The following is a 27,073-nucleotide window of genomic DNA, read 5'->3' as shown; positions in this document are numbered from 1 at the left end:
CCTTTAATCCTGCTTAGTACATACTGGACTTCTGACATTTGAGAATTAATGTGATTCTGAAGTCTGAAAATTGTCAGTCACTATCAGTTTCAGTATCGGTCCTCATCTCTCGATTAGCTGTGGATGCATGTTATAATATGCCACTCTCCTGTCCTGTTCCATTGTTTATTGCTTTTGTCACATTGTGCTACATTCTACACCATTCCTTCATGCCTGTCTTCATGTTCACTGTTTACCCCTTCTTCTGAGTTCAGTGAACTAACCCCTCTCTTAGCTTAAATGTTAGGTACTCATTTCGGTATGTTCCTATTTAATGCTTTCCCAAAACTGTGGTTACTACTTTGGAAGTTGTCATCTCTTTATTTGTGAATTCAATTATTTAACTTCCGAAGTTTTGGATGTCTGGTTCCCATTCTTTCTGCTAAGGGTGCATTTTCTTTATTTCTTTTTTTTTTTTTTTTTAAAGATTTTACTTATTTATTTGACAGAGAGACAGCCAGTGAGAGAGGGAACACAGCAGGGGGAGCGTGAGAGGAAGAAGCAGGCTCCTAGCAGAGGAGCCTGATGTGGGGCTTGATCCCAGAACGCCGGGATCACGCCCTGAGCCGAAGGCAGACACCTAATGAATGCGNCTCCTAGCAGAGGAGCCTGATGTGGGGCTTGATCCCAGAACGCCGGGATCACGCCCTGAGCCAAAGGCAGACACCTAATGAATGCACCACCCAGGTGCCCGTAAGGGTGCATTTTCACAGAGTGGTTGTGTGTTTACTCTGCTCAGTTCCTGGGGCACTTTGTTATCTTGGTGAGTTTTGAGGTAAGATTCTCAGCTTTGTGCTTTCAGAAGATGTAAATGGTGTGAATTCAAGGTTCAAATCCTGACACTGTTTGGCAACTGTACACGAATTCTTAGTAGAGACATCCCTCTTGCTCTCTAGGGCAAAGCCAGAGAGTTTTCTAGCTAGTTACCTCTGTGAGTTGGATTTTTATTATTTCTTGTAAACTCATCCATGCATTCAAAATTTTTTTGAACGTTTAATCCATTATATTTAATGGCTTTGCAATGGTAAGGTTTCAGTATATTTTGTGTCCTACTGTTAGGAAACACACACACAATTCTCATTACTACTCTGGCTGGATTTATCCTTTTGACTGTAAGTGATTTTGCTCTTTAGCAAAGCCCCTTTGGACTCAAAACCTACCCAGCAAACTGGTCACCATCTAAATAGCCATCATGTAAGAGATTGAGAAATAAGCATTTTAAGTTCAGTGTCCCTCATGGAAACACCTTCAAGAATACCCCTAACAACCAAAATGAATCTGTCTCTACTGTCTGATGATCTGAAATCAACACACTTGTCTCGAGTTAATACTTCCAGTTCTGTGGATTTCACTTCCACTTGCAAATACACTTCAGATCAGTCTCCCCATGGGAAGTGAAAAACATAAAAATAGACATGTTTCCATACTGTAAATAGCTTCCCGAGTTATAAAACTGTCACTGGCTCATTAGGTATTTATGTTACCTTTCGACCATATCTCTGACTTCTGAATTTATTTGGTCAGAGATTAGGCAGCCAGTGACATTAACCCTTATGTATTGATCACTTTGCATTTAGCTTTTGTAGGACCAGAGGGTACAGGCTAAATTTTTTTGACAAGGAGACAACCTTCAGTGGTTTAAATAACATGGAAGTTTATTTCTGTGCCATGTGAGAGACCAGAGGCAAGCAGAAAACCCAGGCTGGTGGAGTGGCTCAACAAAACGAGATCATTCAGGGACCTCAGGTCCTATGTCTTTTTGCTCTGGTATTCCTCTGAGATTTTTGCCATCATCCATATGGGTAAAGCCCGGTCATTGCTCCGTCCACATTCCAGCTCTTAGAAAAGAAACAGGAGTGAATTAGGAGAGCAATTTCCTTTCAAGCAAACAATGAGGAAATGTGCACATGATTCCATTCCCGTTCCTTTGGTGAGAATTAATTGTACAGCATGGTTAGATCCAAGAGAGCCCAGCAAATACACGGTCTCTAGCTTTGTGGCCGTGACCTAGCTACAGCTCTTACTAGAGGAAGGAAGAGTGCTCAGGACCCAACTAGCAGTCCACGGGTTTTCCTGACAGCTCATTACAAGGGGGCATGCTGTGTGTCCCAGGCTTTGGGAACCTTTGTAAACCTCTGGGGGTGCTCCTAAGAGGGACCCCTGATGTAAAGTTGCAAGTCCAGGCTCCTTCCATCGAGTCTTCATCCGGGTGACAGGAATCATTCACACTTTCCCTGTTACAATAAGTCACCATTGCCTCTGTTGTCCAAAAGCAATCATTTGGTCCTCTTCTGGGACACCTGTCTTGTGATGCATCACGGCCTTGCAGTTTAAAGGCTCTGGGGGTCAAATAGTCTCTGGTTAATTCCAGGGTCTGCCCCTCAGACAGGGAGTGCTGCATGACCTTGGGCTTGCTACACAGAGCCTGTTCTTCCGTGTCTTTATAGGTGTAAAATAAGAATGATGATAGTGCCTACCTAATACTGCTGCTGGGAGAGGTTTGTTCTCCACAAATCGGTGAGATGGGCCCAGAGAGTCAGCTGGACTCTGCAGGATGCAGAAACCCGTAATGTCGTTCCAGTCCTTCCCTCTACAAACTCACTTTGTCATTTTCTGTCATTATCTGCACCTCTGGCAGATATTATAGGTTTCCTTCTGATCTTTTTTGTCAATTAAAAGTCATTTTCAGGTTTGAAAAAAACCCACATTTTAAAGGCAATATTTGGTTCTTTCAATATTATCCCTCTCAGAATTAGTGGGGAAAACCCAATTTTTATTTTTATTTTTTATTATTTTTTTTTTAAAGATTTTATTTATTTAGTTGACAGAGATAGAGACAGCCAGCGAGAGAGTGAACACAAGCAGGGGGAGTGGTAGAGGAAGAAGCAGGCTCCTAGCGGAGGAACCTGATGTGGGGCTCGATCCCATAACGCGGGGATCACGCCCTTGAGCTGAAGGCAGACGCTTAACCGCTGTGCCACCCAGGTGCCCCGAAAACCCAATTTTTAATGACTACCTTTAAAATCCTTCATCAGAGAAAGACAAATATCATATGACTTCACTCATATGTGGAATTTAAGAAAAAAAACAAATGAACAAAGGGACAAAAGAGAGAGAGAGAGAGGCAAATCAAGAAACAGATTTTTTTTTAAAGATTTTACGGGCGCCTGGGTGGCACGGTGGTTAAGCGTCTGCCTTCGGCTCAGGGCGTGATCCCGGCGTTGTGGGATCGAGCCCCACATCAGGCTCCTCCGCTATGAGCCTGCTTCTTCCTCTCCCACTCCCCCTGCTTGTGTTCCCTCTCTCGCTAGCTGTCTCTATCTCTGTCGCATAATTAAATAAAATCTTTTAAAAAAAAGGTATTATTTATTTGAGAGAGAGAGTAGCGCATGCAAGAGAGCGCACAGGAGCAGGGGATGAGGGAGAGGGAGAGGCAGACTGCCCTGCCGAGCAGGGAGCCTGAGCCAGGCTCGATTCCAGGACTCTGGGATCATGAGCCGAGTGGAAGGTAGATGCTCAACCGACTGAGCCGCAGGTGCCCGAAGAAAAAGACTCTTAACCATACAGAACAAACTGAGGGTCACCAGAGGGGAGGTGGGGGAGGATGGGTGAAACAGGTGATGGGGATGAAGGATGGCACTTGTCCTGATGAGCACTGGGTGACGAATGGAAGTACTGAATCACTATATTGTACACCTGAAACTAATATTACATTGTATGTTAACTAACTGGAATTCAAATAAAAACTTGAAAAAAAAATCCTTCATCAGTAGTGTCTTGCTTCAGACTGTGAGTAGTCTTGACTCCTTTTATTCCCAGCCTTAGGGGGGGTCTCAACAAGCATTTTATTTTAGCATCCTTTTATGCTGTGCTCCCCTACAAGACCGATGATTCTATGAGACTGCATGGATAGAATATTTTTATCCTTTGTATCCTCCCAGGCCAGCATCTTCTTGGCATACACAAGTGCTCAATAAATGTTTGTGAAAAAGTGGACGGGTAGAAGCATTTCAAGAGAGTCAAGTAGTATTTTTCATCTCCACACCAATATATGCTAAGCGATGTCACGAAGGACAACGTTTTGCTAGCAAAAGTAATTTGAGAATGTATGTGTTCAAAGATTAAGAGCAAAATGATATCAAATAGTTTTTCACTGGCGAGTGTCTGGAGGCAGTAGGTGAGCCGTAGCTAGTTAAATTGTACCAGCACAGAACATTATAGCATTAGACTGCAGCCTGTAATCAATCCCAGCTGGAAGCCCATATCAACATTTCTGTGTTTCTTGCCAGTTCCTTGTTAATCCTTTAAAAGGGTAGGTAAAAACAAGGCCAATGGCTTACATTACATAGGATGATTTATGGATCGCAGTTATTCAAACATTTCATTCTACATACTGTGCAAGCCAAAAAACTTTATTTCAGAAATGTTTAATTGATTAATTATGCCGTGCAGTGTAGATGGCTGAAGAGTACAACGGAAATCTTGTCTATAGCCCTTATATGCCATGTTTCATTTTTAAAAATATTTAGGTTCTTTTTCCATTGGTTGGAATGACAAAGGATTTTAGGGGTTGAAGAATGGACCCTGCAAGACCAGACCCTATAATCTCCCAGACATTTTCCAATTATGACTCTCAAATGAGCATGAGCTTTTAGGTGGATGTTGAAACATTCACTACCAAGTGTGGATTTTGAGATGAGCTTTGAAGTCTTCTTCCAAGGTCACCTGGTGGCATTAATTGATCTCCCACATTGATGTGTGGCAATGTCATCTTCACATTAACTAAAAATATAACAGATCATTTTTTTAAACTCTTAGAGCAATAATCAAAAATTTGCAAAACATCTAACACCAAATAAAACAATGGATTGTCTCATTAGCATTGAAAATAAAACTGCAGACCTTTGAAATGGAATTTCTAAAGTGGTGTACATCCTCCCCTAATGGGAGGATTGGGACCTTCAAAGATGACTTGTTTTCATAATTGATAAAAATAGTAACAGTGTACTATTATAATCATTTTTCAGTTGGTAAAATAATTTCAATAAAATAAGAACGCACTGGGTGACATCCATGTGCCACAATCCTAGGGAATGCTTTCTTCATAAAGATGCAATTTTTAGGGAAGGAAAAATAGAGAAGAGATTACAGAGATGGTGGTAAAGTGATACAGCTCGGAAGGCACACTGGCAGCATTCAAATTCTGCCTCTACTCTTTAATTTGTTCTGTTGACTATACGATCGCGCTCCAAGCCTCAGCATCTACATCGAGAATATGGAAGTAAAATAATTACTACATACAGCTGCTGTAACTAAAAATTTAAGCAATTTAGGTGAAGAGCTTAGCTTAGTACCAATGACTTGGAAAATGCCCAATAAACCTTTTTGCTCTACTAGAGAAGGTAACACACTTGGCCAAAATGTCATGGTCAGTAGCCGAGCTGGCGTTCCAGTGTCACATGTCCCAGTCCAGAGTCCACGTCCCAAACCACCACAGGAAACTAACACGTGCTTAACGTGTAACTATAGCATACTGTTTTCTCCCTTTTGAACTCTGATTTTTCCCTCTTTAGGAGCAAGAGGTCTGCTACAGTTACATTATGGGTCTATGGCCAGTAAACCCACTGAAACCAGTTTTTTCTTTTTAGCCTTTGGGCATCATATTCTGGAGGGAAGTTTTTTTTTTTTATTACTCAGGAAGCATTGTTTCTTTCTGGAAGTTACCCGCAGCTATGGGTTAGGAGGTGTGGTAGGCACGTTCTCAGATGGCCCATAGACCCTGTCCCTGTGGTGTACTCACCCTTATAATCCCCTCCCTTTCAGTGGGGGTGGGGCTTGTGAATATGCGGATTGATTAGGTGAAAAGATTCCCTGGAGGAATCTGTCCCTAATCGGTTTGACTTTAAGATTATCCTGAGTGGGCAGAAGCACAGGAGCCCTTTATACAAGACAGATTTGAAGCCAAGAGAGATTCTGCCCCAGGCCTTGAAGACATAAGCAGCCATGTTGTAAAAGGGTCAAATGACAGGAAACTGCAAGCGGCCTCTCCTGGCTGAGTACAGCCCCCAGCTGACAGCCAGTGAGATATGGGGTCCTTAGTCACAAGACTGCAGAAACATTATTCAGATCTTTCTTGAGTCTCTAATGAGAACTCAGCCCCAGCCACCTGAATTCCTCCCTGGTAAAACCCTGCAGAGCTGTGCCTGAACTCCTAACCTGGAGAAACTGTGAGATAATAAGTGTGTGTTGTTTTAACCTCCTAAGTTTGTAATAATTTGCTATAGCAATCAAAAACTATTAGAAAATTATAAGCTGTAGTAAAATCATGAAACTGATTTTTCAACAGCTCTTTGGAGGGAAGAAAAAAAAAAAAGCAAAATGTTTGCTAAAATCAGACACCCTGTGGCTTTTCAGAATGAGACCGCCTGGTCCATTGCCACTGCGAGCTTATCCAGGAAGTAGGGAGTCTCCCAGAGCAGGACCCTGACGCTCTAGTCACACCACGCCCGTGGCCTCTACGTGTCCTGCTGCTTCTGAACTTTCATTGAATACTTACTATATGCCAGCCATGTTTTAAAGGAGAATATACTACTTTTTATTGCAAGAAATAAATTACTGAAAAACAAATAACTAGATTTGATTTATTATTATTGTTTATAAGTGAATATATGGTGAATGCCAGTTTGTGAATTGATTTCATAATCTTTCAAACCAGGTAGGTTGAGTTTGGTTCAAGAGTNTGAGTTTGGTTCAGTATTTTGTGATAAAAAATAATTTGTTAAAAGTGGGGACGGAGGAAGAGTGGCTTCTTGTGAGCTGACCATTTAGGAGTTGAATTTTGTGATTAAAATATCTAATGCCCTAACTGTGACAGATGCGGCTCTGTGGCGATGAGTTGGATAAATATGGGGAAAGGGAGGAGGGAAGGAACTGTCTGCCAGGCCAACCAAGGCTGGGCTACTACCCATGGGTGGCAGAGGGCTACAGTCTTCTTTGCTGCCATGACAAATTACCACCTTAGAGGCTTAAAAAAACATATATTTATTATCTCACAGTTGTGTTGAGGAGTCTGGCCGATGCTTCACATTATTTTGCTCCTGGTTTCACCAGGCTGCCACCAAGGTGTCAGCTGGCTGGGCTTCTAAGAGGTGCTGGAAAAAACCTGCTCCAGGCTCATTCACCTTGTTGGCAGTGGAACAGTTTTGGACTGAGGTCCGTGTTTCCTTGCTGGCTGTCAGCTGGGAGCCACCCTAAGCTCCTAGAGGCTTCTCTCTGGTCCTGGGCCCCTATGTCCGAGAGTCAACAGTGGTGCATCTAAACCTTCCCATGCTTGGAATCTCACTGCCTTCTCCTTCTGCCGTATCTTTCTGACTCCAACCAGAGAAAGCGCTCTACTTTGAAGGCTTCATGCGATTACACTGGACTCACTTAGATAATCCAGGGTCCCCCAATCCTAAAGTATATAAACGAATTCCATCTGCAAATCTTTTTTTTTTTTTTTCAGCGTAACATATCCTGAGATTGGGACATGACATCTTTGGGGGGTCATTATTCTGCTCCACAGGTGGACACTTAAGAAAGCAGTGGCCAAGTCTAGCACAGGCTTCTAAATGTGTTCAGCATGATTTAACTACTTTCTGTGTTGAGCCAGAGGCAGGGATGAGAGCATCCACTCTCTAACGGAGAAACAAAAGTTTAGCACAAACCATGCAGTTTATCTTGTGGTTAAAGTCAGAATCAGGTTCAGCTTCTGGTAGGGCTATACACTGGCCATGTGTGGATATGCATGTGGGCCCAGCCTTGCATGTGTGGGTCTTGGGAAAATGAGTTACGTATTCTTTTTTGATAAAATGGGTTCATAAAATCCAATGAGTGAAAGCCTAAGGGCAATGACATACTTTACTGACTTCTCATGGTGATTAAAAGCAGTAATCCATGGAAACAACCTTGTACATACAGGATGCTTAACAAACATTAGCACCTCTGTTATTCTCTATTTTGTTTTTTCAGTATTATTATAAGAATCTAGTAATTATTTTTTTCCATGAAATGAAATTTTAAAAAACAGAAAAAAAGTAATATAGATGCCTATACTGTCTACCCCTCAATTTCTACCTGGTGATTCCCATGGGTTTTGAATCTACCTGTGGACATTGATAAATATACACAATTGAAATATCCACTAGTTAAGCACATGGACAAATAAATTATAATTTGTACATGCAAAGTATTATTCTGAAATAAATGTGTGAATTATAAGTAAATCATGAGAAAAGATGTTTGGGTTTTTTTCTTTCTATGTATGGAATGATTTAAAGTGGTTTATTCTAAGACTTTACAGATGTGTAAAAGTTCATAAATAATTCACACAATAGGACAATTGGGAATAATTTGAAGTCTATTACATCAAGCACCATTGTTTGTTATAAATATCTACATGACACTGAAACTCCAATTTCTTCTATAACCAAGCATTGGAATTATTACTTGGCAATTAAGCTAGTGCCTTAATGATATTTGCTCAGACAATACATGTAAGGAAGAATTTCACGAAAACTGGTATTCTCAAAGGCAGCTGGAGTTTCTTGGTTCATAAAATGGTGTGATTTAGGGAAGAACATGGGAAGTTAAACTTGAAGTCCCTCTTTGATACCTTTTCTCCTCCATGAAGCCAGTTCTCCCTACTCTTTTTCCAAAAGCTCAGATAATTCTCCTTTCCTTGGTGTTCTCATTATACATTGAAAACTTCTGCTGTAACTTTTTTCATTGCATTTTTTGGGGCTTTTTGTTTGTTTGTTTCTGTTTCCTCCATTGGACTGTGAGCTTCTCAAGTGTAAAAACCACATATGTTGACTTCTATTTGCAGGTCTCATTTGGTTTTCAGGGTTAGAACTGCCCCTTAGTAACTAAGCATTTCAGTTACAAGCACTGAAGATTTCAATTACAAGCAGAGGGTAAGAAAAGAATCTAAGACAATGGGTGTAGATATGGGCTAATTCCAGAACAGAGATCAAGCTAACACACAGCATAAGATGTAAAAGGAAGCTTGTAGAGAGAATACGGAAATATATCTTTCATATCAAATATCTGAACTCCAAGTTTTTTCAAATTTAGTCTAAGTCTGGAATCTGTATTACCAAATTTCTTCAGAAGTACTTTAAGTTGCTTAACAATTCAAAATCAGCAATAGTCTTAAGAATTTTAAAAAATACGAAGAGAAAGAATAAAAGAGAAAAGAAAAGAGAGAATAGGCATTTGTGCCAATGATGTGCTGATCTGAAGTTGTGAGGTTGGATCAGAATATTGAAGTTGGGGGCCAGGCATTCAATATGGTGTACGCTTGCCCCATGTATCCTTTCTTAGAAATGTGGCAGTTTTTCCCAGAGCAATTGTTCAGTGAGGCTGACGACACACATGATGTGTTGGTCCCTGGCTCTGAAAGTGTGAAAGCCTAAATCTCAGAATTAAAAGCATTGCAAGTTCACTGTCCCATGCAGATGGAATACGTGGCTCACCCTGTGACCTGAGCCACGTTAACACTTGGTTCCAACTCAATGAGCTAATTACACACAGACAGTAAGGAAGGCACTAAATTAAAGTTACTGAGAACAAGGGCCAGACATTTACTCTTTATAAAAACATGACACGTTAAGATCATTCCTACTTCCTGAGGCTCTTCTAAATAACCAAGAGATGGCTCCTGATAATAATCAGAAAACACCATTCTAATCAATTACGATCTATCCCATATTTTGCTCAATCCAGTGAATTTCAAGGACATTAGCAGGTGCCTAACTTTTTTTTTTTCCTAATTTGCCATCTTGCCACTAGTTCTGGGCTGTTTCACTACCTACGGTTTATAACATAATTCTTTACTCATTTGCTTCACACTATTTATCATCTCTAAATTTAGGAGATTGAACATATTCACCCATTGTAAAGAGAAAAGCTTTCAGGTTGTAATTCTCAGTTAAAGATATCTGCCATCAGCACACATATTCAAGATGTTAATAGCACTCATACAATATTAATATGCTTAAGATTAATCATTTTATGGAACTTTCCAGAGGTTGGATAAGCTTATTAGTTTAATTTCTGCTAAATATTTGAAGAGCTCATGCTCTGTAATAGCCAAATTCTTAATAAAGGCATTTGCATAAGAGTACAGTGTCCTTTCAAAACTAGACATGACCTTAGGCCTTACACCCCGTGACTCATGGCAGAAGTTGAGGTTAGTCATACAAAATTTACTTTCTGTTATACAACTAGAATGGCTAGTTGATTTTCCAAAGTGAATTCTGGCCTCAAGTTTAGCAAGATTAACATTTATATATGCCATAGAACAAACAAACAGTCTTCTCAACCACAATGAAAATGATTGTGATTTCTGTAAGTGCACAAGAATGCAGCCCTTTGCTAGAATCAATACATGTCTCAAACTACTTAATAACGAGATGTAATTATTCATTATATGGCACTTCCTGTTGCTGCATGCCGGATACTGCTAAATGACAAAACACGAAGCAAGAACAAAAGCATGGCTCCTGCCTGCAAGAATCCCACTGTTGGCTAACAGGAAAATGAAGAGTCATTTTGCATGTGATGCATGCCATAGTAGATGTAAGTAGGAAGGGGACCTAGGGCAGAAGGAATTAGTTCCTCCTAGAGAAAGAGCAAGGCATTTTCAGATCTGACATTTCGATGAAAATTCACAGGTAGATAGAAGAACCAATGAGGTGTGAGTTGCAGGTTTGCTTGCCCTCTGACTCCCAGTAAGTGAGACTTAGAGTAAGTAATGTCAACTCTTGGACTGGCATGCAATTGTGTGTACATTTGCTTCCTCATTTGTAAAATGCAATGATAAAAATCAAGGTCACAGATGCTTGCTCAATTCACAGGGCTGATGGAATTATCAAAGGAAATAATGTTCGAGAGAATGTTTTATAAACTCTATGACAATATACTTGCTGAGCTTTAGATTAAGAAGGCAGGTGAATTTGGGAAACCCTTCCTACCGCCTGAGAAGTATGTGTCTTGTCATGTAGATGGTCTTCATTTTGTAGGATGGACAATGTTTTGGAGATGGACAGTGAATGTAGAAGTGATGTGTAATACAAAACGTGTAGAAAGGTGATAACAGAGGCCCAGGAACCAATTGAGAATTATTATATGAGTACAGATTAGCAGTAATAATTCCTACCCTTGGGTAATGACGAAAGAAATGGAAAAGACAGGTGGATTGGAGCTAAGCTGGGGAAGGAGAAGCAACAAGACTTGGTCACTGATGTAGTGTGGCTGGTAAGGTAAGAAGAAAAGAATCAAAGATGAGCAGATTTTTAGCCCAAGTGACTGGAGGATGCTATGGCCACTGACCAAAGGCAGGGAGCTAAGCATTGTGGAGAAGATGAGGAACATGCCGGGGTTCCATCTGGGCTTCCATGTGACCACATCTGGGACATGCGCAGAGATAGGGCTCAGGAGGTAGGTTGAGGATGAACAGATAATTTAGAGGTTCATCGATAGACATCTTCATTTTTTTTTTAATTTGAATAAAATTGAAAGCATAAGACTCAAACCCTGGTCTTCTAGACACAATTAGAGAGCTCCAATACAGATGCAGCATCTTTCTGAATTTTATCCCTTTTGGTGAAGTAATTTGTATTTTAACTCTATTTAGAATCACTAATTCTGAACACTGACTCAGTAAAATGATACTTCTTTGAGAAGGGTAATTTCATAATTATAGAACATGACTGAGGTACTTTGCCCTTTAAAAGTTCATTCTCAAGGGAGCTTGTGTGAACAGGAAGACTCAGGAAGAAATTGCAATGAGTAATACATGAGGCTTAGAAAAGCATTCAGGGTCAGGAGAATCCTGACAGGTGAATGACAGGAATGATAAATCCAGCAGCAAGTGTCGCTGGAAGAAGCAGCAACCCAGAAGACTTCCAGCCTTAGGACAGATGTTATCAGGTGGTATCAAAGTCCCAAACACAGCATTTGGGATGTGAGGGTATTACTCTTGATTTTGAGACAAGTTTCACAGGATGGAAGCAGGATGTCAGCCCTGGAAAAGGTCTGGAAATTAATGAACAACATTTGATCTTCAGGTACAAAAAAAGAAACAGTAATAGTCAGGAACCCAACCTAACATGCATTAGGCACTGGATTTCGGGATAAGGCAGAAAAGATCCATTTATCACACTTAGAATCCAGGACAACTAGTGCTGAGTCACAGAGTTGGGTCTTAAAACCTTGCTTGATACTCAAAGTGTCGTTCACGGACAGGCCCCACTGGTATCCCTGGGAGGGATGAAGACCAGACGAGCTTGGTGTTCCTTCTGGCTCTAATCTGCCACATTAGAGTTGGTTTGAAGCTTACACTGGGCCATAATAGGAACTAAGAATACATGTGTACCTTGGGTCCAGACTTTTTAAAAAAGGGGGAAATAAAGAATGAAGGCTGAGGCCATTAAAAGCAATACAGGCAGAGAGAACATTTGATGATAGGCCTAATAGAGTGACAGACATACGAGGGCAGAGAGAGGCAAGGGCATGGGAGTCTTAAGGTCGGGTCAGCGGGAAATAGTTGTACAACCAACAAAAGAATGCACGTTCAGAGGGAGACCTTTTTTAAGACGAGGGTTATAAGCCTTATGAGCTATTATTTTTAAAATACCACAAATGAATTTGAAATCAGTACTCTACTGTAATTTATACTGACACAATATTATATAGTAACCTAAGTCCTTTGGGCATTATTTTCCATAGAACGCTGATTTTTTTTTTTCAAATTCCTCACCAGAGTCCAAAAAGAAGTATTATATCCATATGACATTTTATATCACATAATGTTTAAAATTTTCATTCCTTAGAAATGGTTAAGAAGAACTCGACTGAAAAATGTTATTTTTTTTGCTTAGAATGGATGGGTATTAAATATCATTCCTGGGGAGACAGAGTATTTCTATTTTTCTCCTTTTTTATTCTTCTCTGTCATTTCACTGTAGCAGAGAACAGGCTTCAAATGTAAGTGGCGTTGCACTAAATACGGCGGGGCCAGAGGGAAGGCGTTCTCAAAGAAACATTCAGTTTGGATGAAGCAGCCCTCCCTTTTGTTCCAAGTCTGGGTGCAGCACCGCATTCGGGCCCTTTTCAGCAACCCCCTTGAGAGATTCCAAACAGACTTCCCAGGCTCCTGCAGAGCCTCCTGTTCGTCTCTGGAGATTCTCTGATACAGACCAGTATTTTTCCCTCGATGTGACCGAAAGCCTGGGCCTCAGTTCTGCGCTACCCGGACAGCTTCACATTACTTAGCTTTGCAGCGAAATGCATTAAAGCAGAACTGTCAATGCAAAGGCGGCCTGAACTTTTCAAGTCCAGACCTGGGCTGTGCGAGGCTCCCACTCTTGTCGGACTCTGAAAAGCAATTAGCTTTGTGCAAGTGTGATGGGGCAGCAAGAAGACCACTGTGGCTGCCACTTACAGGGACGTGGGCTTGTCATTTACTGTAGGAAACTAGTGATTAGACCACAATAGTAGCAACAGCTTAGTGATTTGCCTTTTTCCTTTTTTTTTTTTTTTTTTAAGCAGCACGCAAGAACCACCACCTGGACAATGCGTTTTCCACCTAACCATCATCAGAGAAAGGATGCTCAGTCTGACAGGTCAAAGATATGGCTACCAAGGGGCGCCTGGGTGGCTCAGTCGGTTAGTGTCTGCCTTCGGCCCAGGTCATGATCCCGGAGTGCTGGGATCGAGTCCTGCATGGGCTCCCTGCTTGGCGGGGAGCCTGCTTCTCCCTCTCCTTCTGCCTGCTGCTTCCCCTGCTTGTGCGCTCTCTGTCAAATAAATAAACAACAAAAAAGATATGGCTACCAAGAATTATGGGTGCTTCTCTTAAGGATGCATAATGGTTGCTAATTTGCTGGAGAGGGAATTTGTTGCTGAGTTTGAAATCACAAAGCTGGGTCTGGAGTGTTCATCTTTTCCTCAGGGCATCCATCTGAGTGCTATTCGTCGGTGAGGACAGTGTGAGGGCGTGGAGAGCCCAGGTTCACATGTGGGATGTTGGATTCGTGGACACCTGAGGTGTTCCTCTGCTTTGCCATTACTTTTATTTCCTCTGAAACTAGTCATGTAATACTGTTTAAGCATGCTTACACCTGAGGGTTTAATTTAACAAACAGCACAAAACACAAAACAACAAATCAGACCCATCTAACAGTAAAGGGTAATTTAATTATTACTTGAGAATATGACTGGAGAATATTACTGGGGAACCTCGTAGTTATGTGCATAGGAGAAAAAAAAACCCTCAAACCAAAAATGAGAAAACAATTTTAAAACAAGTCACTCAATCAGTGACCCTCATCTTACCAGGAAGGAATTGAGGCTTACAGAATTGGAGAGATCTTTCCAGATAAAATCTCAGTAAGTGGCCATTAGGCACCACAGACATTTGAATACTTTCCGTGCGGTATATACTGGACAAGACTCCTGGGGATACACAGATGAGAAGTCTCATTGACTCTCCTCACAGAGTTCACAGTGCAGGCGAGGAAACAACTGACTGCAGACCATGTCAGCAGAACCCAGAAGCCTGGGATGGGGGCTGGGTCTCCTTCCACTGCACCAGGTGGCCTTCCATCATCTACCACTCTGCTCACAGAATCTCATCAAATCTGTTACCATAGATTCATTTTCATTAATAAATATGTATTAACAGCTCCTAAAAACAAGAAACTGAGCTACAGGATAGGGAGAGAGGGTACTGACAGGAGGACTCCACAGTCCCTTTCCTTAAAGAATTTATAATCCAACAGTTAGAAAATGACACGATTAAAGGACAGGTACAATGCAGAGTGGAGGCAGCAGAAGGTACTAGAAGGCACACTTCGGACTCTCTAAGGCTTTAAAAGAGAGAAAGCCTGCATTCGGTTGGAGAATCAGAATTTCTTCAGGGATGAATGGTACTTGAAATGGATCTTGAAGGATGGGTTAAATAGCAAAGATGTGAAAAGTCCCCAGGTTGGGCAGAAGGAAGGAGATATCTTATGGGGGACAGTTATAAGCAAAGTACATGCAAAGGCACAGGGGTAGGGAGGCCCAAGTTGTGTCTGGGGGTCACCAGTTGCCCTGTGTGGCTGGAAGACATAGAATAATGAAGTGGTGGCCAGTAAAGGCAGTGCCAGGAAGCTGACCTCATGGAGGGTTCTGGAGAATGATATTATTTTTTGACATATTTTAAGCAGCAAAACTGATACTCTTAACTTTGTGATTTAGGAAATTTGGCCAGATCAGGCCAAATGTGACGGAGGTTGAATATGTAAACTTCAGTTCTGGCCTTTTAGTCACAGCACCTGATCTCACTGTGTGAATAATATGATCTTGCTCACATTGCTTCTTCAAATGATCAGTTGGATATATTCCAAGGATTATAGTCCCGTGGTTGTCAATTCGCAGGTATTTAAAATTTAATTTAAGCTAAAACTCTCATATCAACAATAAGAAAACTGGGTCAAATTTATGTGACATAGCGTTGAATGGTATACCCTTTTACATCTGCACAATTTAAGTTTTGACAACAAACAGCACATTCCAATAGAGAGTATTGTCTGTAGTCCCTGGCCAGCAGCTTTTCTGCTCTTTTCTGCCATGATGTGTCCATAAGAAGGCTGCCATCCCATCCCTTTGCTTGTGAAAATTAATTTTTTTAAAGATTTTATTTATTTGATAGAGAGATACAGCCAGCGAGAGGGAACACAAGCAGGGGGAGTGGGAGAGGAAGAAGCAGGCTCCCAGTGGAGCAGGGAGCCCAATGCAGGGCTGGATCCCAGGACCCTGGGATCATGCCCTGAGCTAAAGGCAGACGCCTAACGACTGAGCCACCCAGGCGCCCCTGAAAATTGATTTATTGATGCCACTTTGGCAGCAACACAAATCTATTGCACACCCTGTGCAGGCTTTAAAAATGCACTTTATTGCTAATTGCTATTCATCCCTCTGCGTTCTCTGACATACGCATTAGTTCATAGCTCACCTGAACTCGCAGAAGACAAAATATTTAAGCGAAACACATATGGTCAATAAACTGACTTCAAAATTTTATTTGTCCTTTGCTTTAGTATGTTACCTGTGGTGTTGGTATCCACTGTCAACTTTTTCTTTCCATGACAACGCTCTGCACAAAATCTGCGCTGTTATGGATCTTTGACGAAAGGAGAGTCCTCTAAAAACCAGGGAAAGCATAGTGCAGACAAAAGTATATGTGTGTAAGACATGAAATTTCTTGTATTAAGATATATCGATGCTTGCCACCATAGGACAACAAAGAGAGTACTCAAAATTAATGTTTCAAATGTGAAAAGTGAATCAGATCTCAGCTGCAAATATTTAATCAAATAGATGTGAGAAGCAAAGGAGAGTAACTTCTTTCAAAGAGGTCTACCGGTAGCATTCCAGATGGTTCTCCCAGGTCCTGAGTCCCACTCCTAAACGCCCTGCATTTTGTTTTCACATGTCTTCCTCCAATTCTGCTCTGGGAGGGTCATCAGGAGGTGAGACCAGCTCTAAGTCAATGAAGGGTCTCCATTTACTTGGAGGGTCAGTAGAGACAGAATACAAGGGCTTCCATCTCTGAGCCTACCCCGAAGAGCCTGCTTACCTGGGCCTTGGCCCCTGTGTTTGGTTTTGAGAAATGTGCATCTTGCATGTTTGACCTGGCAGGGAAATAAGTCACCGTTGCTGTCATACTTTCCACCTTGCATCTACTATAACATTTTCAAGGCCCACATGACACCCCACGTGAACCTAGGAATTCTCAGGGTTGGAAACATAAAGTGAAATATGCAGGATACACCGTAATCCCCAATCCCCTTCTTACTGCCTAAGTAATTTATTTGGAGTACTGCAGTCAAGCTTATCTTCACTCTCAGATACTAGGCAGGCATAATATTAAGAATAAATTATTTTAAATCCCTTCCCTGGAGAGGAAAAAAAAAAAGAAAAAAAAAAACCATCGTGAAAAGCAACATCTTGTTGCCAGGACCGTTCTGAGGAATGAAGAGTGGGCAACGGCTGTGTATTTTTAACTCCACATAGTAGTGATTGAAAAGCACTCATCGGGTTTACACCATGGATTCGGTGCCAGAGTCTGCAAGAAGTAAATGCACGTGTCAAGGAAAGGCTCGGTTCAGTTCTTGGTGCCTTCCTACAACACTCGGCGACCTTGGTGGAGTGGCACTGGGGAGAAGGGCCTGGACATGGAAGCTGTGTTTGGTTGGTCCCTGGCTGAAGTTAATGACGAATAACGTGCACAGAGAAGGCTTTGCGGGTATTTTAATCGGAGCCATATTCCCTTGGATTTTGTCCATCACGTTTGAGTTTATTTTGCAGATTTGTAATTTATTATAGTGACAATACTAGTTGTCGTATTTTGGCTTTTAGTTTTTGCAAACAAAAAGGCTTCCATAGAGTTGGCTTTCTCCAGAATTGGGTTTCAGTCATCTGCATCCTCATTTTTGTTAGCTTCTTTCTTCCTTAGATTTCCTTGATAATAAAAAAAAGGTCAGTGGTGGCTTTTTAGGAAGTTGCAAGTGTCAAAATGGCCTTTTTGAAACCTACAGCACATTGAGGCACACGGATGCTGTGTCAGGGTGGAGGGAATGGGAGGAGAGCAGGTGCGGGAAGCTGGGTCATTCTACTGCCATTCACCCAGTGGGGCCAACAAGCATCTGCGGAGTCCTCTAAACTTTAACTCTCGTCTCTTGAGAAACGGTGTCCTACTGATGCTCCATGGCCATTCACCACCCCCTGCTCTGTGCTCATGCTCGCTGGCTGGACATCTTCCAACCCTTACCTGGCTCGAATCAAGTCTCCCTCCTGGAACTCCGTTCTCCATCCCCTCCTCCTCTCCGATGGCCACCGTGATTTTATAAAATAAAGATTTCATTATATCTCTCCGTGTCCCTGGGGTGAAGTTCTAACTCATTGGCGTGGTTCATAAGGCTCTTCTAAACTTATGTGGAGTTTTACCTCATTAGCTTTCTCTGCATACGTTTGCCTCCGAAAACCTCTTCACTGTTCCTGGACCCATCACATACTTGCCACCTTTATGCCTTTGTTTTTGTTATGGTTTTTTGCCTGCTGTTTTCTCTCTCCCTAAACTCAGGCCCTTGTCCTTTATCCTTGTGGTGGATAATTATTTATCCTTCAAGACCCAATCAACAAGAGACAAACGTCCCTCTTTCTTCTGTGACGGCCCATGTCCAGGGTCCGTGGGAGCAGACACGTGTGGCGGTTGAAGGATGGGCAGCACAGTCTAACAGACCTGGGTTCAGTCCCAACTCGGCCACTGTGATGCGGATGATCTTAGCAATTCATGTATCTCCTTCTGGCCTCAGTCCCCTCACCTACAAGGCAGAGTTAGTGATAATAACAGGTGTGTTTCCAGAGTGCCGTGAGAATTAATCTGAGACAATGCATGTAATCCCTTGCCTCAGTGCCTAGCACAGCGCAAGTCCCAACAAACAAAACTCATCATTATTGCATATTTCTGTTTTTGTAGTTTTATGTCATACAGTGTCTGCCTAATATGTCTTTTTCTTGCTGAGTTGTGTGTTTTCTAAGGGAGGAACTATGCCTCATTTATCTTTCCTTCTCTAGTTCGTGGGATGGGGCTAGTTATAAAGTTGGTATTAGAGTCACTGGATAAAGTGCAGGATGCCCATATCAATTTGAATTTCAGATAAATAAAGAAAAAATTTTAGTATAAGTATGTCCAAAATATGACACAAGACATACTTTTACTAAAAAAGAATATTTTAAAATATCTGAAATTCAAATTTTTTGAGACTAAGAATCATAAAGGACTCTCATGGAGCTGTGAAGTGTTTTATTGTGACAATAATGTGAGTTATCAACTCTTTCATTTCCTTTGTGACCCTCCCTGGGATCACTAATGCTTCACTGGAGATCTCACCATTGTGTAACTAACACATGACGATCTAGGAAAAAAAAAAATATCTGTCAGTGATACATCTTCCTGTTCATGAGAGCAGGGGAACTGACAAAGTGAGGCGTCATGGACCAAGCATCATGTGCTTAAACCTCAGTTTTCTCATCTGTGAAATGGTCCCAATTATATTAGTTGCTACACATTAAAACATCGGTAAAGGAGTCAATTAAATATAAAGAGTAACAGAGGAGGAAAAGGATGTGTTCATACAGAATGTATTCTTACTTCTAAACCTAAAACTTAATTTAGCCAGATCCTTCTTGCACAGACATGTGGGTATTTGTGCTTATGTCTTCCATACATGTCAGGGTTGATTATTCCAGAGAAGATACTCATTACGGCGCAGTCCAGAGAAGTAGCACCAACCACAGTATTTGAGAAGACAAAGTGGAATGATGATGGGTGGGACAGGACACAAAGATCAGGTCACACTGGTTTAAACTGCAACCCAACCCTTACGATAACTGAGATGCTGGAAAGTCTCTAAAGAGAAGATTCCCCATTCCCCGGTCTGTAAAATGGCAGCGGAAATATTAACCTCACAGCATTGCAAGGATTTAAATATAAAAACTGCATATTAGGGGAAGAGTCTAGAATGACGTCTGGCCCTATGCAGACACTCAACAAAGGCTACTCTAGCAGCTCTGTTTAACGTTCAAAGACCTAGGTAGATTGTATTACCTTTCTCCTCCTGCATAACGAACTTTGTTTCTTCATCTGAAAAAATATGGCTGCTTGTGCTCATCAACGGCGCTATTGTGTGCAGTGGACAGAAAGTGCGTAAGCTCGGCTGCTCTCTGGCTCAACAGCAGGTTTCGATAAGCTATAATTGATATGATTACAAATACTATCAGTAATAGTATTTGCAATAGAGGTAAGGTCTAGGCATGTTCCAGTTTAGTTACTTCGATGCTTTCTAGAATAGGATGCTAATTTTTAATGCAAATTCATTAACTGTCCCTGAATTATCCACCCAAAGTCTAAGGCTTTGACAGACAAAGTGACTTGCTCAAGGTTGGTTCCGTGGCTCAACTGGATTCAAACCCAAGCCTGAGTGGACTTTCTGCTCTTCTCCTTAATGCCCAGTCAACTCAGGAGTCCCCCCGGCCCGTGGCTTGCATCTCTGCAGTCAGTGTGAAATCACCATCCCCGTAGTCATAAACTTTCTTACAAGTTTAAAAATGTACTTTGGAAAACTAGAACATAGAATCTTTTTAAAAGATCTTTATTTTCCCCCTCAAGCATCTTCCTGAAGCAGCCAGCTAGAAGAGACACATCCCCCTACACAAAACCCACACAAGAATATCAAAATCTGTTTGATAATGAATTTAAATTAAAAAAAAATCCATACGCTAAAATCATTTTTATTTTTAATTTTTCCCTCTTTTTTCAAATTCATGGACATAATGTTTCTTATTGCAACTCAGAAACATCCCAAAATAGCTGCCAAAATCTTACAAATAAACATAAAACCAAGGCTTTTGCGGTACAAAAATAGTCCTCACTTCTGCTCTAAAGGTTGGTTGCCCTTCTAAATCTTCGTTCGGGCTGGGACTCCACTGGCAGCTTAGGCAGGCAGCCACATTTAAATAAGACCAACTTTTCTATCTGGAAAAATTCATACATATAGGAATTTGTGCCTTCAATATCAAATATGTATGTACATTAGAAAATGTTAAAAAGAAAAGCAGACTACAACTAGAAAACTGAAAATTACGGATGAAGTGGACTCAGATACAAGGTAATTTCTGCAGGGTTATGCTTTATGGTGAATTATTGCCCTGAAAGTTGACCATAATTATTATTTTTAGAAGTGCCAGTAGAAATGATTACTTTTATTTAAATTGTCCCCACGATTAAATAAGGTGTTTTTTTTTTTTATCATTTATGGTCCACGCTATGAAGTATAGATCTTCTCTCCCACTCTTCTCCTTGAGGTATTAGAATCCTATACCTGATTAATCTTCTGAAATGAAAGTGTGGGTCAGTCAGCCTGTCATTGAACTCAAATCCTGGAATGCCCATTTTGGTTGCAGTGTTTGCTCTACCCTTTTTCCTGATGCTGATCCTAGTTTTGATTTGAGTAGAATAGGCAAAAAAGGAATTCAACCTACATTTAAATTAACGGCATTTTGTATAGTAGGGAACATCTTTCTCAGGGCCCCCACCTTACAAAATGAAAGGCGGAAAATCGGATTTCTGGTTTTCTTTTTGATTCCCTATAGGGCCTTATAAGATAGTCCACAGTGTGGCCCTTGCCTCATTTCTTACCACTTGCCCTTTAGCTCCAGAAAGATTGGCTTCTTTCAATCCCTGCAAAATGCCAAGTTTTTCCCATCTTTTAGCCTCCAGGTATTTGTACTCGGTGTGATTTTTGACATACAGTTTTCACGGGAGAAAATTCTCCACAGTCTCTTGTGTTGTGCATATTTTATGAGGGAGGCACTGACTGTCATGTTTCAGACCATCATTTCAGGAATGCTTGTGTAGCAAGCAAGCCTGAAATACAGGAAGATTGACTTTCTCTGCAGAAAAGGGCAGGCAAGCTTACTACTCATTATAAAAAATTTGGGTTCTCCAAGCCCAGAATTTCTCCTCTGTACTATAGGACACTGAATTTGCAGTGCCACTACCCTCTTTGCACCACCCTATGGGAATTGGGGACAAGCAACTGGCACAAAATGCTGATACTCTGGTCTTGCTATAGGTGTGGGTAAGACTACCTTCCTCTAAGGCCAGAAACCTAGTTTTTTTTTTTCTCCCCCCAACATCAATGGAACTATGGCAGGCAAGTACAATCTCAAGTCCTTCATAGGCCCTGACAGTGTCAGTTACAAGTATGGGACAGATACATAATATGGAAATGAAAAGACGGTAACCCAATAGGCTTGGTAGGTCAAATGGAAATGGTATAAATTGAAGAACACAGCTGAGCTGGCCCCATCTGTAGATGCAAGAGTGATAGCTACCCGGTTGTGGGAAACATTAGTCCCGACTCATCACGTAGATGCCTGTGGTGAGGGCCTGTTCTCTGCTGGGACTGATGGAATGGTTTAACCACCTGAATAGGACACAGATTTTGTGTGGGGGAGTAAGAACAACCCTAGCACCTGAAGTGGGAACATCCCAAGCCCGAGAGGAATGGCGGAGAAAAGGACAATAGTGATCTGTATCTTTCGCAACTGTCCTTGGAACTTTCCTCACAAGGGAAAATGCCTTGATGTAATTCTCTCAAACTGTTGTCTGTGCCTTATATGACTCTGGCTCTGTCACGTTCCACTAGGAAACTCTATGTTTGAACTGCCATTCTCCTTAAACTTCCTGGGAAATCTATCACAAACAGCAGAGTGTGGCCCCACATTCTTCACCTCCCATATAAAACATCTGCCAACACCTCCACTGAATGTCTTCCCACCCCCAGCGCCTTGGCCATTGCTCTGTCAATCCACAGGCAAACACATGCCACCCTTCTGATAATGTGACCAAACAGGACAGGTTAGACTTCCATCATTCAATTGCTCCCCAAACAAGCATTAAGCCCAGTTATTTAAATTGAGCTGGGCAGCCCAATGCCTTCAAGCTGGTGGGGAGGTCATTTTGGATTCATCCTCTGCTCCCTGATCGATGGAATTTTAAATAACACTTTCTGTCCAAGGACACCCCAAGCTATACTTATATAGGGCCCAGGCATTAACTTGCTGTCATTGTGAAAACACAGTGACCTAGGGTGGTCATAAGAGATCTTCCAGTGTTTAAGAAAGTCACCATAGATTGGTATCATTCAGGTGACTACAGGCAGGAAAGGGATAATGGACTCTTTATTTATATGTACCCTGCAGGTAGTCATCCTAGGACAGGAGTCATTCAATTAAAAAAGTGGTACAAAATGTGTCCCTCACTGTAGTTGAAAAGGTTAGTGACATTACTTCAGCCCTGGAAGGCTTTGAAGTCAGCCTGACTCACTGACCAGGGTTGTTGGGGATGACAGGATTTCCAGGGCCTTCTTCCTTAAAGACCAAAGCAGAGTTTGTGCAATCACTAAGACATTCTATTGTACATATATTAATGCCTCAGATCGAGTAGAAAAGTCAGTAAAGAAACTTAAGAATGGTTTCTAAGGACTCTTTTTAAGAACCTGGTTTTCTAAGGTAGACTTTGATGGTTTATAGAATTTGCTCTGCTGGTGGATTTGAGGCTCCATAAATTCTTGGATTTCAGCTAAATACTGTAGGTTGGATTCATTCCACTACTTGAAGTCCTGTTGCTAGTATTCATTAAATTATATATTACAAAGTTTAACGGATTCCAATCCTCTGTCAATAAGATTAATCAGGATGGCTGATCTAGTGGCATACACTCATGGGAAAACTGGTCAGAATTTGAGACTGTGTGGAATTGGAGGGGGGTGAATACTACTAGGAATCAATTCTCCATGTGTCTCTTACATTTCTACACACCCCATGAGAGGGGAACTGATTGCGCTTTGTTCCTGAATATGTTTTCAGGGGTGTTCATATAATGAACATTCAGAAGGTAGAAATAGTAAGGTCAGGCATAATTACTGCCTATTCTAAAAGACTTAGCTTCCCTAAGCTCAGAATCTCTGTACCGTAATGCAACCCACTGCTTATGCAGGGGCCATTTTGTTTTCTTTGCATCTCCCTATGGGAATTGTGGCTTGGGGATGGGTGGCCTCAAAATGTGGAACCTTTGGTATCAACAACTTTCCAAACAACAAACTGTCTTTTATCTCTGACCTTAGTATCATGTGTCTTCTTGCAGCATCCATGAAATGGTGGGGAGCTGACACATTAGTTTGTAAATAAGGTTATTTCCAGACCTTCTCTAGAGGTCCTCATCCTTCAGACCTCTACTCAAATGCTGTGTCCTGAGAAAGGTAATAGTACCTCTCCCCACTTACCCTGTATCCCATAAATACCCTGTCTTCTCATCGCCAACTTTATTGCTTTTTTATACTAGCAGTTATGTATGTATATATCTTGTCTACCTTCCTCCAATGAATATATGCTCTGCGAGGGCAGGAACTACGGGCTTTACTTGCTAGAATAGTGCCTGGCATTAAGTAGGCATTCAATAAATATTTGTTGAACTTATCTGACCTTCTTTAGGGATTGATAAAACAAAGATTTCATACGTCTTCCCTTTTCTGTCTCATCAAATCATCTGCAAACTATACAGGATAGATGAACATCTTTTGCTGCAGATCTTCGAATTCAGTAACACTTAACTTATGGCAGAAAGAGGTGGTTTTAGTAAAGAAAGTTTGGCCAAAATAGGGAACATTTCTTATAGCATGAAATGTTTAAACAATTGTAAGCAATCAGTTCACAAAAGGAATCATTATTCCATAACTTTATCCTCAATCCTACAAATTCACATGGATACCCAAGAACAACATAACTTTTCTATTATAATGACTTTTACTGGAAAAACATCAATTTTTGTCGAAGTAAAAATCCCTTATTGACCAAATAACTCGCTGGGCTACAATTACATAGTGTAATCAGAAGCAGAGGCTTGGATCACTTCAGTGGAAAGAGTAAACAGAATGAGGGATCAAGCCACCACATCAAAACCAAAACAAAACAAAATGTTTGATCAAAATCAGTTTTATAGTAAAGCATGTGCAACTTAAGAGTCAATGATATGATTAAATCTAAGAGACAAAAATGTGGATAGTGTGGATGAAGATCATTCTAATTTGACTGGCTCTTTATTTAATTGCTTTTATCTCATCTTGACATTCTTACCAGTTGGAGTAGTGGTGTACTTGAAGAAACAAAAAAGCACAGTAAAAATTACAGATTGCTCATGATTGTGTCTAATGCCAGGCATTTTAAGAAAGGCAAGACTCAAATTACTATGCTTTCTTAACAAACAGAGAAGTTGGGCAGGAATTATGGGCTTCAGATGTGAGGCCCATGTTCTCAGTCCCCAAACCAATGCAAGGGCTCACTGCAAAAAACCTAAAAGAAAGAATTATTATTATCAAGCTAGTAGTTCCTCAGTTCACACTCACTAGTTTCTTCCCTAGTAATGGGAATTATTTCTTAGAGAAGTGTTAGATTTACAGAAAAACTGAATAGGAAGGACAGAGTTCCCATATACTCCCCCACCCTCCCTGGCCACAGTGTCTCCTATTTATTAACATCTTGTATTGGTATGGCACATTTGTTACTCTTGATGAACTAATATTGATGGACTGTTTATTAAAGTCAACAGTTTATACTAGGGCTCCCTCTCAGTGTTTTAAATTCTGTGGGTTTGCCAAATTGTATATCATGTATCCATCATTACATTATCATACAGAATAGTTTCACTGCACTAAAAATGTCCTGTGTTCCACCTGTTCATCTCATCCCCTCCTACTCCGGACAAAACACCTGTCTTTTTATTGCCTCTAGTTTTGCTTTTTCCATGATGTCATAAAGTTGGAACTGAATAGTATGTAGCCTTTTCAGACTGGCTTCTTTCACTTGGTGATATGCATTCAAGGATCCTCTATGTCTTTTCACGGCTTGACAGCCCTGATATTCTTTTCGCTTCCTTAATAACGTCTCTGATGCACAAGAGTTTTTAATTTTAATGAGGTTCAAGTTATCTAGTTTTCCTTTTCTCATTTGTGCTTTTGGTATCACATCTGAGAAACTAAAACCAAATCCAAGTTATGAAGACTCATTCTTAAAAACTGTGTAGTTTTAGTTCTTATATTTAAGTCAATAGTCTATTTTGAGTCATTTTTTGTATATGGTGTGAAGGAAATGTCTAACTCAATTCTTTGGAATTCCAGTTGTTCCAGCATCATTTGCTGAAAAGAATATTATTTTTCCCCACTGAATGGACTTGGTGTCCCTGTTGAACCAATTGGTCATAGACATATGAATTTAATATGGACCCTCAATTCTATTCCATTTGTCCATATTTCCACCTTTATGCCAGGACCACATTGTTTTGATTATACTGTATCTTTGTAGTAAGTCTTTTTTTTTTTTAAAGATTTTATTTATTTATTTGACAGAGAGAGAGGGAGAACACAAGCAGGTGGAGCAGCGAGCAGAGGGAGAGGGAGAAGCAAGCTCCCTGCCGAGCAGGAGACTGATGTGGGGCTTGATCCCAGGACCCTGGGATCATGACCTGAGCTGAAGGAAGACACATAACTGTCTGAGTCACCTAGGCGCCCCTGTAGTAAGTCTTAAAATCATAAAGTGGGAGTCCTCCAATTTGGGGGCTACTACAAATAAACCTATTATGTATATCTATGTACAAGTCCTTGTGTGGACATATGATTTCACCTGTCTTGGGTAAATAAATACATAAGAGTAGAATGGTTCAGTCATAGAGTAGGTGTATGTTTGCCTTTAAAAAACAAAACTACTAAACTGTTCTCTGGAGTTTTTATACCATTTTATGATCACGGCTGCATATGAAAGTTTCAATCATCTACATTCTCATCAACACTTGGTATAATCAGTCTTTTTAATAGCACATACATTACTATGTATGTATAGGTATACTGTGATTTTAATTTATATTTTCCTAATGACTAATTATTTTTAGCATCCTTTAATAGACTTACTTGCTATTCTCTATCTTCTTTTGTGAAGTAGCTGTTCCAATCTTTTGCCTTTTTATTTTATTTTATCTGTTGTTTCTTCTTCCTGAATTGTTAAATTCCTTTATATATTCTGGCTACATTTCTTATATCTGATGTGTGATTTACACACATTTTCTCCCAGTCTGTGCAGTTCTTAATTTTGGTGAAGCCCAATTTGTCATTTCTTTTCTTTTCTGGAGTATGGTTTTGATGTCATAAATAAGAAAATTTTGCCTAACTCAAGGCCACCGAAATTTTCTCCTGCCTTTTCCTGATGTTGTACGGGGCAAGTTTTATCTTTAGGAACCTGATTCGTTTGAGGTTAGGGTGCCTGTATCTTGAGAGGTATGGATCAAGTTTTATATTCTTTTTGTTTTGTGTGTGGATCTACAGTTGCTACA

This window comes from Ailuropoda melanoleuca, chromosome 4 (assembly GCF_002007445.2).
Source record: "Ailuropoda melanoleuca isolate Jingjing chromosome 4, ASM200744v2, whole genome shotgun sequence".
In the NCBI taxonomy this organism is placed as follows: domain Eukaryota; kingdom Metazoa; phylum Chordata; class Mammalia; order Carnivora; family Ursidae; genus Ailuropoda; species Ailuropoda melanoleuca.
Note: the sequence above shows the minus strand (reverse complement) of the source record.